The sequence below is a fragment of the Schistocerca gregaria genome, unplaced genomic scaffold (assembly GCF_023897955.1).
Source record: "Schistocerca gregaria isolate iqSchGreg1 unplaced genomic scaffold, iqSchGreg1.2 ptg000174l, whole genome shotgun sequence".
NCBI lineage: Eukaryota > Metazoa > Arthropoda > Insecta > Orthoptera > Acrididae > Schistocerca > Schistocerca gregaria.
The window spans coordinates 2,996,600-3,010,372 of NW_026061726.1; the positions used below are offsets into that span (position 1 = coordinate 2,996,600).

General features: G+C 47.0%; 1 non-coding gene across 1 annotated transcript; it reads right to left on the reverse strand.

The window, feature by feature from the left end:
* Positions 1–13,175: 13,175 nt before the first annotated feature.
* Trnaa-ggc (transfer RNA alanine (anticodon GGC)) lies at positions 13,176–13,247 on the reverse strand. The gene has a single exon. It is a non-coding gene; the product is annotated as a tRNA-Ala (tRNA).
* Positions 13,248–13,773: the final 526 nt, after the last annotated feature.

Consider the following 13,773-nt stretch of genomic DNA (forward strand, 5'->3'; position numbering starts at 1 on the left):
TAAGTGTAGGCGTGGGAGGAGGGTGCTTCCTGCGCACTAATAACAGCACGCTTGTCAATTGTGGATGCTAATCATTCGCTTGTATCTTCCTAGACACATCTGCTGGTTGTGAATTATTCCACTTGCATGGCAAGGTGCGCATGTAGGTGTGTTAAAAATTCTGGTAGCACTGGGTATTGATCCCAGTTCCTCTCGCATACTAAGCGAGCGCTCTACCATCTGAGCTACGCCCGCCCACCCGAAGACTAATGGTGCTACATACAGCCATATAGACGACACAGACCCTTGCACTCCCATTATTCAGCAGACAAACACTACTCTCTATGTATCCGTTAGGGTGTCTTTCAGGTTTCGTGCATTCTGTATCGAATCGTAGTTGGCCACAATGAAAGTGGCACGTATAACGTCGAAAATAGAATTCGGACACCGCTCTGAGTAAGACCAACGTGTTGTCCACCCTCTAGACTTCAATGAGGTTAAGCCGCGATACCTAAGACAGATCTGCACTCGATGACACCTCGATAACAGCCGGTCCCCACACTTACATCTTGCTCTCCTTACGTCAGTATACATCATATCAGTCTGTGACGCTGGCTTTGCAACATCTTGCGTGCCTTTAGGTTCGCCGCGACCAACACTTACCATGCACTGACCACAAAAAATGTAGGCGCCGCGGCTTGAACACTGGACCTTTCACATGCCAAGCGAACGCTCTACCAACTGAGCTACGCCCCATGCACTAGCAAACTGCGCTATTCCCCATTCTTTGCGACTCAGATGCGCACGGACACGATGGTTGGTTGGTTTGTAGCGGTGAAGGGAGCAGAGTACAAAGGCGCGGACCCGTTCATATACACAAAAGTACCAAGTAGTTTCGATGCTCTGGTATTACAAATGAAAATTCCATCTGTTTTTAACGTCTTAAATTGAAAGAGCCGTCACAAATTGCTCCGTTTTCACTCCTTGACGACAATCATACAGCACCTGAGGTAACAAACACATCTCGAGCCCCATTGTGCACTCCATTATTCATGCCAACTCAGTGCCTCGCTCTTTACTACTGTGTACCAATCTTGTCGTCCAACTGCAAAACACTGGGCCACAATAAGTTTCCGCGTCTCCATTGCACTGCGCATACTACGAAACGCTCCCCAAACTTGGCACTCACCCTCGCAGCCGACTTTTCCGACTTTCCACGACGCTCACGCTAGTGACAGCATTATTTATAGTTCGACGTCGCGCCAAAGCGAATGAGCACATTTCGCCTACGGCTTAGGCCGCCCTCCTAGTGTGGCTGCTCGGTGTCTGCAGGCAGCGAGGGTCTGCAAGCTTCCTGTGTTCGCACCTATGTCACCTGTGCTTGCTTGTCAGAGACAGACTACTGCAAAACATACAACTCACTCCATGAATTGATTGCTACGGCATCTGTTATCAGCAGTCACAACTAACAACACCAGTAGCAGCTGACTGCATGCAAAGAATAGGAATGTGCAGTGGAATTTACGTGAACTCAGCGCAAGGCAGATCTTTCCGACATAGGCTTGAGAAACTTACAGGAACACTTGTACTGTTTCTAAATTAAGTGTAGGCGTGGGAGGAGGGTGCTTCCTGCGCACTAATAACAGCACGCTTGTCAATTGTGGATGCTAATCATTCGCTTGTATCTTCCTAGACACATCTGCTGGTTGTGAATTATTCCACTTCCATGGCAAGGTGCACATGTAAGTGTGTTAAAAATTCTGGAAGCACTGGGTATTGATCCCAGTTCCTCTCGCATACTAAGCGAGCGCTCTACCATCTGAGCTACGCCCGCCCACCCGAAGACTAATGGTGCTACATACAGCCATATAGACGACACAGACCCTTGCACTCCCATTATTCAGCAGACAAACACTACTCTCTACGTATCCGTTAGGGTGTCTTTCAGGTTTCGTGCATTCTGTATCGAATCGTAGTTGGCCACAATGAAAGTGGCACGTATAACGTCGAAAATAGAATTCGGACACCGCTCTGAGTAAGACCAACGTGTTGTCCACCCTCTAGACTTCAATGAGGTTAAGCCGCGATACCTAAGACAGATCTGCACTCGATGACACCTCGATAACAGCCGGTCCCCACACTTACATCTTGCTCTCCTTACGTCAGTATACATCATATCAGTCTGTGACGCTGGCTTTGCAACATCTTGCGTGCCTTTAGGTTCGCCGCGACCAACACTTACCATGCACTGACAACAAAAAATGTAGGCGCCGCGGCTTGAACACTGGACCTTTCACATGCCAAGCGAACGCTCTACCAACTGAGCTACGCCCCATGCGGAGCAAGCTGCGCTATTCCCCATTCTTTGCGACTCAGATGCGCACGGACACGATGGTTGGTTGGTTTGTAGCGGTGAAGGGAGCAGAGTACAAAGGCGCGGACCCGTTCATATACACAAAAGTACCAAGTAGTTTCGATGCTCTGGTATTACAAATGAAAATTCCGTCTGTTTTTAACGTCTTAAATTGAAAGAGCCGTCACAAATTGCTCCGTTTTCACTCCTTGACGACAATCATACAGCACCTGAGGTAACAAACACATCTCTAGCCCCATTGTGCACTCCATTATTCATGCCAACTCAGTGCCTCGCTCTTTACTACTGTGTACCAATCTTGTCGTCCAACTGCAAAACACTGGGCCACAATAAGTTTCCGCGTCTCCATTGCACTGCGCATACTACGAAACGCTCCCCAAACTTGGCATTCACCCTCGCAGCCGACTTTTCCGACTTTCCACGATGCTCACGCAACGCTCACGCTAGTGACAGCATTATTTATAGTTCGACGTCGCGCCAAAGCGAATGAGCACATTTCGCCTACGGCTTAGGCCGCCCTCCTAGTGTGGCTGCTCGGTGTCAGCAGGCAGCGAGGGTCTGCAAGCTTCCTGTGTTCGCACCTATGTCACCTGTGCTTGCTTGTCAGAGACAGACTACCGCAAAACATACAACTCACTCCATGAATTGATTGCTACGGCATCTGTTATCAGCAGTCACAACTAACAACACCAGTAGCAGCTGACTGCGCATACTACGAAACGCTCCCCAAACTTGGCATTCACCCTCGCAGCCGACTTTTCCGACTTTCCACGATGCTCACGCAACGCTCACGCTAGTGACAGCATTATTTATAGTTCGACGTCGCGCCAAAGCGAATGAGCACATTTCGCCTACGGCTTAGGCCGCCCTCCTAGTGTGGCTGCTCGGTGTCAGCAGGCAGCGAGGGTCTGCAAGCTTCCTGTGTTCGCACCTATGTCACCTGTGCTTGCTTGTCAGAGACAGACTACCGCAAAACATACAACTCACTCCATGAATTGATTGCTACGGCATCTGTTATCAGCAGTCACAACTAACAACACCAGTAGCAGCTGACTGCATGCAAAGAATAGGAATGTGCAGTGGAATTTACGTGAACTCAGCGCAAGGCAGATCTTTCCGACATAGGCTTGAGAATCTTACAGGAACACTTGTACTGTTTCTAAATTAAGTGTAGGCGTGGGAGGAGGGTGCTTCCTGCGCACTAATAACAGCACGCTTGTCAATTGTGGATGCTAATCATTCGCTTGTATCTTCCTAGACACATCTGCTGGTTGTGAATTATTCCACTTGCATGGCAAGGTGCGCATGTAGGTGTGTTAAAAATTCTGGTAGCACTGGGTATTGATCCCAGTTCCTCTCGCATACTAAGCGAGCGCTCTACCATCTTTTTTTTTTTTTTTTTTTTTTTTTTTTTTAGAACTGGAAAAACACAAGCGTGACAGCATTCGAACCTGTAATCTTCAGATCCGAAGTCCGACGCCTTATCCATTTTTTTTTTTTTTTGGGCCTCCCATCACCCCTTTTAGCCCATCCTTGCGCTCTCCATAATTCGCCTTCATCGGCGTCGGCTTCTCACGCCATGTACAGAACCATAAACTGATGAGACAAGGGTAATCCCTTTATCGTGGAGAAACTAATGTACCCCTTCTTTGGGCTTATTGATAATGTGAAAAAAGAATGAAGTCTTCAGTAGGTAGAAACAGAAGTTATGTTCAGTTTGTTTCCTTCTTCATCGCTGTTTTTTGTTGTCACACTTAAAGCAAATAGGCTTCCTTGACAAAGAAACGTCAGAGGGCATTCCGAAACTGCCTCTTCTCTCTGAAAATGCTTAAAAAAAACCATATTCGGTGAGAAGCAACTATTTATAATGGCTTCTTGAAAAATAAATTAATAAACGTTGAACTCAAAGAACGGCAATTCCGGTAAAAACTAAAATATTTTTTTTTTTTTTTTTTTCCCACGATTGTAAAGTAAGTTAGTAGTGGTGAACACTCTCTTACGTTTGTCTTCTGTGTCCGCAGATATTTCTTGTTAATTCTTTTACATCAAGGTCTTGATTAAAAAATTTGCGTATGTTTCTTTATATTTACTAGTCTTCAGTAACATGTGATGCTCAGTTAGCAGATAGATCCAAAAATCCTCTTGGCTTTTCTCTTCCTTCGTGAAGAGGTAATGTACCGTTGCCGCTTTCAGCCAATTGACTGCGTTGCGTTTCGTTTTAGGAAAGGGTACATCATCCGGTGTCAAAAAGTCCGCAGGCGTTATAGCGTTAGGTGACGTTCGAAGGATGAGTGCCAGCTTTCGTCGGACATTCAGCCAGATATCTTTAACCTTGTCACACACGAAACGATGTTCTTCGTTATCAATTAAACTACACGTTGCACACAAAGGCGAATCCGCTAAGTGGATCGAATGAAGTTTCGAGTTTGTTGCAACTTTCCTATTTACAACAAAGTACCATGTTGCTTTCAGATGAGTAGCTAAGTTACGGTTATGAATATTTGCCCATATCACTTTCCAGTTAGAACATGGATAGTTTTGTTCTATTTTGTTGTTCTTCTTTTCTCCCATCAATTTGCCATATATTTCTTTTACGTTTGTCATGTCTTTTTCCGGAATTCTTGAACGTAGGTAGCTATATTCTATTAAAAACCATCGTAAATGGTAAAGTCCGCTCGGTATGTGCTGCACATTAATGGGTGGAGAGAGGTCATCTGGAGCTATTTCAGATAGCAAGTGCGCGGCGATACAGCTGCCGGATTGTCTCCATTGTTGAAATGTATTGGAGATGTACAGAGCCTGCGACTTTTTAGTAACATTCGTTAAGTTTAAGCCGCCATTATTAGTGGCGAGCGTCAGAGTGTCATACTGGATTTTAAATATGTGGCCACGGCTCACAAAATAGCCTATTGCTGACATAATTTGTTTGGCGATGCCGGCGGGTATTGGCAGTATCTGGGCGACATAATTGACTTTGGAAGTAATAGAGACGTTCGCTAAAGACACTCTCTGAATTTCATTTAACTGTCGAATACTATGTGTCCGTACACTAGCTCGTATGGTAGTTAGTACTTGTCTATAGTTGGCCGCAATAGTTTGACGTATATTTTTTCGGAAATCAATGCCGAGACACTTCAAGGCTGTTAGCTCACGTAACTGACCGTGTGTGCGCATGCCAATGCCACGTCCGATATTGAATATGCCGGACTTGGTTTTGTTTAACCTCGCGGCTGACGCTCGTTCGTATTTTTCTATTATGTGCATTGCCGTCTCGACTTCCGCTACATTCATAACGAGAAACCCAACATCGTCCGCATAAGCTTTACATATTATTTTGTTTCCTCGTATTTGCAATCCTTGTAACCGCTGAGTCAAGGTAGCGAGCAAAGGTTCGATGGCCATGGCAAAAAGTGCCATGGACAACGGACAACCTTGTCTGACGGAACATGCGATGTCGACTGGCCGGCTAGACTGTCCATTTATGATGATTCTGGAGGAGTTATTCGTTACCAAACGTCGTATGAGGTCGACGAATCTCGGCGGAAAACCCATTGCGCCTATCGTTTTCAGGAGGTAGGAGTGGCTGATCCTGTCGAAGGCTTTATCGAAATCTAACGACACGATGGCACATTTTAGTCGACATACTTCTGCTATTGAAATTATGTCGCGGTAGTCGGACAGCGTCTGCTGAATTTTCCTACCCTTGCCCACGCTAGACTGATATGGGCCGGTGACGCTGGCCATTACATTTTTAAGTCTGTGGGCTAAGAGCCGCGAAAAAATTTTACAGTCACTGTTCAGCAGAGTGATTGGTCTCAAATTTCCAATTTTCTTGCCAGCCGATTTTTTTGCGATTAACACTATCATACCTTCGCGAAAATCTTTCGGTATCTCCTTATTGAGGTTCAGAAGTTCATTACAGATGCATGTTATTCTATGTTTTATATGTTCCCAGAAGACTTGATAAAATTCTGCTGGTATGCCGTCAGATCCAGGGGATTTATTTTTTGCACTTTGATAGACAGCATAGTGTACATCGTCTTCGGTCGCCTCCGCTATTAGAGCTTCCGCGTACGCGTTACCAACGCGTCCTTGCAGGTGGGTCAGTAAATCGTCCTGTGCCTTTTCGTCTACCTCTTTATGTGAAAACAAGTTGTCGAAATGGGTTAGTATTTCTGCTTTTATGTCGTTGTGCATTGTCAAGGTGGTTCCATTATCAGTTTGAAGCTCCGTCAGTATTTTGCGGAATCCTCGTTTAGTTTCACGAATCACATGATATACCGAAGTGGCTTCTTTTTGCGCCACAGTCTCTGCTCTTGACCTTATTTGGTATCCTTCAAGCTGTTGTCGCCTTAATGTCAGTATTTTTGCCTGGATTTTTTTAATTCTCCCATGGTTCCCAATAGCTGTAGCACCTTGCAGGTAGAGTTCTCGGAGACAATGAAAGTAAAATTCTATCGTTCTTTTCCGCCAAAAGCTCTTCTCCCGGGAGTAGTTGATGAAACATCTCCGGATCTGAGGTTTGGCGCATTTGAGCCACCAATCCAAAGTCGAGTGGTAAGAGACGAGTTTGGTCTCGCAGGCTCTCCAAATGGTGAGAAAGGCTTCTCGACAGGCAGGATCTTTTAAGTGTGAAACATTAAGTTTCCATGGCCCTTTATATCGACAGGTTCCTTGTCGTTCCAAATTTAATGTGCATATATATGCAGCGTGGTCCGAAAAAACGGTTGGCCAAACTTCAGACTGCAGGATGCGGTGTTTCAGATTGGGCGAGACATATATTCGATCCAACCGGCTCGCTGAATGATTAGTGAGGTGGGTAAAGCCGGGTGCCGCGCCGTGCGTTTGCTCCCACGAATCAGTTAAACGGAGGTCGGTGACGATACGTTCCAGGTCCGGCGACTTGTTGTAGTTCGGAGTTTGGTCTTTGGCATGTATGACACTGTTAAAGTCGCCTCCAAGGATGGTATGGGTGCAGTGTACACCAAACAAAGGAACAATTCCCTCCTTAAAAAACTGTGCTCGTTGGCACCGATTGGTAGAACCAGATGGGGCATAGACATTAATAATCCTGGTGTTATAAAGCGTGCCGGCAATGCCTCTGCCGTTAGGCAGTTTTGTTACGTCTGTAATGACGACGCCCTCTTTGAAAAGAAATGCGGTACCCAAATCACATCCAATTCCAGGATTGACTATAGCATTATACCCCTGTATGAAGTCAAGTTCGACGTTTGTTACTTCTTGTAAAAACAAAATGTCCACATCAGCTGCATACAGGAAATCTTTTAAATTTTGTAAATTAAATGGGCTACAAATTTGATTGATGTTCAGCGTAGCGATCTTATATGCCTGCAACGGAACTACGTTAGCCAAGACGGGAGTGTAATTAGGAAAAACTCTGGCAACATATCATTTCGAAAAAAGATTAAGAAATCTGACACGAGAGACATGTGGACACAAGTCAGTAAAACCGTTCAGACTAGAAATATTCATGACTTGGGAAGGGATCAGTCGGCTTCTCCGTGTCTGGGACAGTATCCGTCGCGGCGATGACATTCAAGACGACGTCATCTCGTGGTGTGGCCATCGTGGTGACTGTAACGGTTCCTGTGGTGTCCATAATTTCGTCCTCCTTTGTAGTGTCGTCGACATCGTCTGCCCACGGATTCGACAGCCCTGTCATCGGTTCGTCTCTAAGTGGTGCACTATATTCAGGTGTTTGCTGGTGATTTTTATCTTCGGTTCGGGTAATTGCTACGTCATCGGAGGGCAAACTGGCAGAACCTGAGGTACTATCCAAGGACACAGGGTCTTCGTTAGATGACTGCTGATTGCACTGCAAGTTCTCAGATGCAGATTGACGTATTTTGCCCCCTATTTGCTTCGCCTGTTCACGCAGTTGTGGTGCAGTCTGCTCTGCACCTTGACGCGCGATCCTCCGTTTTTTAGATTTCTTGGGAGATGCGTCTCGTGGTGGACTTTGGACGGTACCTGAAGAAGCCTCAGGTTGCAAAGTAGCACTACTCGAAGTGATTGACGCCTGGTCTGATTTCAGTGCACTTGACGGGCTGTGGTCAGTGCCTAAGGCAGCTGCAGGGTTCGGAGGAGCACCACTAGAAACGGCTGGTGGCGAGTCCGTTTTTTGTGCACTTGATACGCTTTTGATACCTCCTAAAGAAGCTCCAGAATGCAGAGGAGCATTACCCGAAGCGACTGAGGTCGCGTCCGTATCCATTGCCTCATTGGGCGATTCCACGGCGACAAGGGCAGGAGCAGATATGTCTTCGCAGGAGGGTTGAGTGTCTACAGATGCTACACCTGAGTCGGTCGGTTGGTCGGTCGCTTGTGGGTCGGTATTCGTAGTAACTTCGGGGGGCGCAGCGGCACTTGCAAAACCGCGCGCTACGGCGACATATGTCACGGGCAGCGTTGACATAGCAGGGGGTCTGACGGCATCGCCGGCAGGCAGTTGCGCCACTCGCGTTTGAACACATTCTGCACGAACGTGGCCTGGTAAATTGCAGACAGCACACGTTTTCGGTTGGTCATCGTACATCACAACAGCTCTATATCCGCAGACGTTTATAAACGACGGAATGTGCTTCTGCAATTCGACTTTTAATTGGCGCACACCATTCAAAACAGGGAATTTGTGTGCAGCAGACCACCGTTCGGCAATATTACTCAAAATTTTCCCGTATGGAGCAATAACAGCATTTATCTGGTCACTTGTAATTTCAAAGGGAAGTTCAAAGACTCGCACGGTCCGAATACCTAGACCAGCATGGGCAACGGTAACCTCCCCAACATTTCCGTCAGCATGTTTAAATTTCAGAATTCCACCACAAGATCGAACTATTCTTTCACACAATTCTGGACTGGCAAGTTTCACGAAAACCACACTGTTCATAATCGAGAAATGTATGCCGATAATATCATCAAGTCCTATTTTAACATCATCCTCTAACCACTGTTCAACATCAAATGACCTCGGTCGGACAAAGTTGCGATCAAACGTGAATTTCAAAGTATCTTTTCGTTGCGGTTGCGACATCTCTTAATACTTTTTCATGTCTACACAAATACTATAGACAGCGACGCGTTGCAGCAAGAGCAGAGACTTACCACGCGGAGCTAACGCAGCACAGCACACAGCACGGCACGTCCGACCTCCAGCGCAGCCGCTGGCTGACTGCCATCTGAGCTACGCCCGCCCCCCCGAAGACTAATGGTGCTACATACAGCCATATAGACGACACAGACCCTCACACTCCCATTATTCAGCAGACAAACACTACTCTCTATGTATCCGTTAGGGTGTCTTTCAGGTTTCGTGCATTCTGTATCGAATCGTAGTTGGCCACAATGAAAGTGGCACGTATAAAGTCGAAAATAGAATTCGGACACCGCTCTGAGTAAGACCAACGTGTTGTCCACCCTCTAGACTTCAATGAGGTTAAGCCGCGATACCTAAGACAGATCTGCACTCGATGACACCTCGATAACAGCCGGTCCCCACACTTACATCTTGCTCTCCTTACGACAGTATACATCATATCAGTCTGTGACGCTGGCTTTGCAACATCTTGCGTGCCTTTAGGTTCGCCGCGACCAACACTTACCATGCACTGACAACAAAAAATGTAGGCGCCGCGGCTTGAACACTGGACCTTTCACATGCCAAGCGAACGCTCTACCAACTGAGCTACGCCCCATGCACGAGCAAACTGCGCTATTCCCCATTCTTTGCGACTCAGATGCGCACGGACACGATGGTTGGTTGGTTTGTAGCGGTGAAGGGAGCAGAGTACAAAGGCGCGGACCCGTTCATATACACAAAAGTACCAAGTAGTTTCGATGCTCTGGTATTACAAATGAAAATTCCGTCTGTTTTTAACGTCTTAAATTGAAAGAGCCGTCACAAATTGCTCCGTTTTCACTCCTTGACGACAATCATACAGCACCTGAGGTAACAAACACATCTCTAGCCCCATTGTGCACTCCATTATTCATGCCAACTCAGTGCCTCGCTCTTTACTACTGTGTACCAATCTTGTCGTCCAACTGCAAAACACTGGGCCACAATAAGTTTCCGCGTCTCCATTGCACTGCGCATACTACGAAACGCTCCCCAAACTTGGCATTCACCCTCGCAGCCGACTTTTCCGACTTTCCACGATGCTCACGCAACGCTCACGCTAGTGACAGCATTATTTATAGTTCGACGTCGCGCCAAAGCGAATGAGCACATTTCGCCTACGGCTTAGGCCGCCCTCCTAGTGTGGCTGCTCGGTGTCAGCAGGCAGCGAGGGTCTGCAAGCTTCCTGTGTTCGCACCTATGTCACCTGTGCTTGCTTGTCAGAGACAGACTACCGCAAAACATACAACTCACTCCATGAATTGATTGCTACGGCATCTGTTATCAGCAGTCACAACTAACAACACCAGCAGCAGCTGACTGCATGCAAAGAATAGAAATGTGCAGTGGAATTTACGTGAACTCAGCGCAAGGCAGATCTTTTCGACATAGGCTTGAGAATCTTACAGGAACACTTGTACTGTTTCTAAATTAAGTGTAGGCGTGGGAGGAGGGTGCTTCCTGCGCACTAATAACAGCACGCTTGTCAATTGTGGATGCTAATCATTCGCTTGTATCTTCCTAGACACATCTGCTGGTTGTGAATTATTCCACTTACATGGCAAGGTGCGCATGTAGGTGTGTTAAAAATTCTGGTAGCACTGGGTATTGATCCCAGTTCCTCTCGCATACTAAGCGAGCGCTCTACCATCTGAGCTACGCCCGCCCCCCCGAAGACTAATGGTGCTACATACAGCCATATAGACGACACAGACCCTCACACTCCCATTATTCAGCAGACAAACACTACTCTCTATGTATCCGTTAGGGTGTCTTTCAGGTTTCGTGCATTCTGTATCGAATCGTAGTTGGCCACAATGAAAGTGGCACGTATAAAGTCGAAAATAGAATTCGGACACCGCTCTGAGTAAGACCAACGTGTTGTCCACCCTCTAGACTTCAATGAGGTTAAGCCGCGATACCTAAGACAGATCTGCACTCGATGACACCTCGATAACAGCCGGTCCCCACACTTACATCTTGCTCTCCTTACGTCAGTATACATCATATCAGTCTGTGACGCTGGCTTTGCAACATCTTGCGTGCCTTTAGGTTCGCCGCGACCAACACTTACCATGCACTGACAACAAAAAATGTAGGCGCCGCGGCTTGAACACTGGACCTTTCACATGCCAAGCGAACGCTCTACCAACTGAGCTACGCCCCATGCACGAGCAAACTGCGCTATTCCCCATTCTTTGCGACTCAGATGCGCACGGACACGATGGTTGGTTGGTTTGTAGCGGTGAAGGGAGCAGAGTACAAAGGCGCGGACCCGTTCATATACACAAAAGTACCAAGTAGTTTCGATGCTCTGGTATTACAAATGAAAATTCCGTCTGTTTTTAACGTCTTAAATTGAAAGAGCCGTCACAAATTGCTCCGTTTTCACTCCTTGACGACAATCATACAGCACCTGAGGTAACAAACACATCTCGAGCCCCATTGTGCACTCCATTATTCATGCCAACTCAGTGCCTCGCTCTTTACTACTGTGTACCAATCTTGTCGTCCAACTGCAAAACACTGGGCCACAATAAGTTTCCACGTCTCCATTGCACTGCGCATACTACGAAACGCTCCCCAAACTTGGCACTCACCCTCGCAGCCGACTTTTCCGACTTTCCACGATGCTCACGCAACGCTCACGCTAGTGACAGCATTATTTATAGTTCGACGTCGCGCCAAAGCGAATGAGCACATTTCGCCTACGGCTTAGGCCGCCCTCCTAGTGTGGCTGCTCGGTGTCAGCAGGCAGCGAGGGTCTGCAAGCTTCCTGTGTTCGCACCTATGTCACCTGTGCTTGCTTGTCAGAGACAGACTACCGCAAAACATACAACTCACTCCATGAATTGATTGCTACGGCATCTGTTATCAGCAGTCACAACTAACAACACCAGTAGCAGCTGACTGCATGCAAAGAATAGGAATGTGCAGTGGAATTTACGTGAACTCAGCGCAAGGCAGATCTTTCCGACATAGGCTTGAGAATCTTACAGGAACACTTGTACTGTTTCTAAATTAAGTGTAGGCGTGGGAGGAGGGTGCTTCCTGCGCACTAATAACAGCACGCTTGTCAATTGTGGATGCTAATCATTCGCTTGTATCTTCCTAGACACATCTGCTGGTTGTGAATTATTCCACTTGCATGGCAAGGTGCGCATGTAGGTGTGTTAAAAATTCTGGTAGCACTGGGTATTGATCCCAGTTCCTCTCGCATACTAAGCGAGCGCTCTACCATCTGAGCTACGCCCGCCCCCCCGAAGACTAATGGTGCTACATACAGCCATATAGACGACACAGACCCTCACACTCCCATTATTCAGCAGACAAACACTACTCTCTATGTATCCGTTAGGGTGTCTTTCAGGTTTCGTGCAGTCTGTATCGAATCGTAGTTGGCCACAATGAAAGTGGCACGTATAAAGTCGAAAATAGAATTCGGACACCGCTCTGAGTAAGACCAACGTGTTGTCCACCCTCTAGACTTCAATGAGGTTAAGCCGCGATACCTAAGACAGATCTGCACTCGATGACACCTCGATAACAGCCGGTCCCCACACTTACATCTTGCTCTCCTTACGTCAGTATACATCATATCAGTCTGTGACGCTGGCTTTGCAACATCTTGCGTGCCTTTAGGTTCGCCGCGACCAACACTTACCATGCACTGACAACAAAAAATGTAGGCGCCGCGGCTTGAACACAGGACCTTTCACATGCCAAGCGAACGCTCTACCAACTGAGCTACGCCCCATGCACGAGCAAACTGCGCTATTCCCCATTCTTTGCGACTCAGATGCGCACGGACACGATGGTTGGTTGGTTTGTAGCGGTGAAGGGAGCAGAGTACAAAGGCGCGGACCCGTTCATATACACAAAAGTACCAAGTAGTTTCGATGCTCTGGTATTACAAATGAAAATTCCGTCTGTTTTTAACGTCTTAAATTGAAAGAGCCGTCACAAATTGCTCCGTTTTCACTCCTTGACGACAATCATACAGCACCTGAGGTAACAAACACATCTCTAGCCCCATTGTGCACTCCATTATTCATGCCAACTCAGTGCCTCGCTCTTTACTACTGTGTACCAATCTTGTCGTCCAACTGCAAAACACTGGGCCACAATAAGTTTCCGCGTCTCCATTGCACTGCGCATACTACGAAAGGCTCCCCAAACTTGGCATTCACCCTCGCAGCCGACTTTTCCGACTTTCCACGATGCTCACGCAACGCTCACGCTAGTGACAGCATTATTTATAGTTCGACGTCGCGCCAAAGCG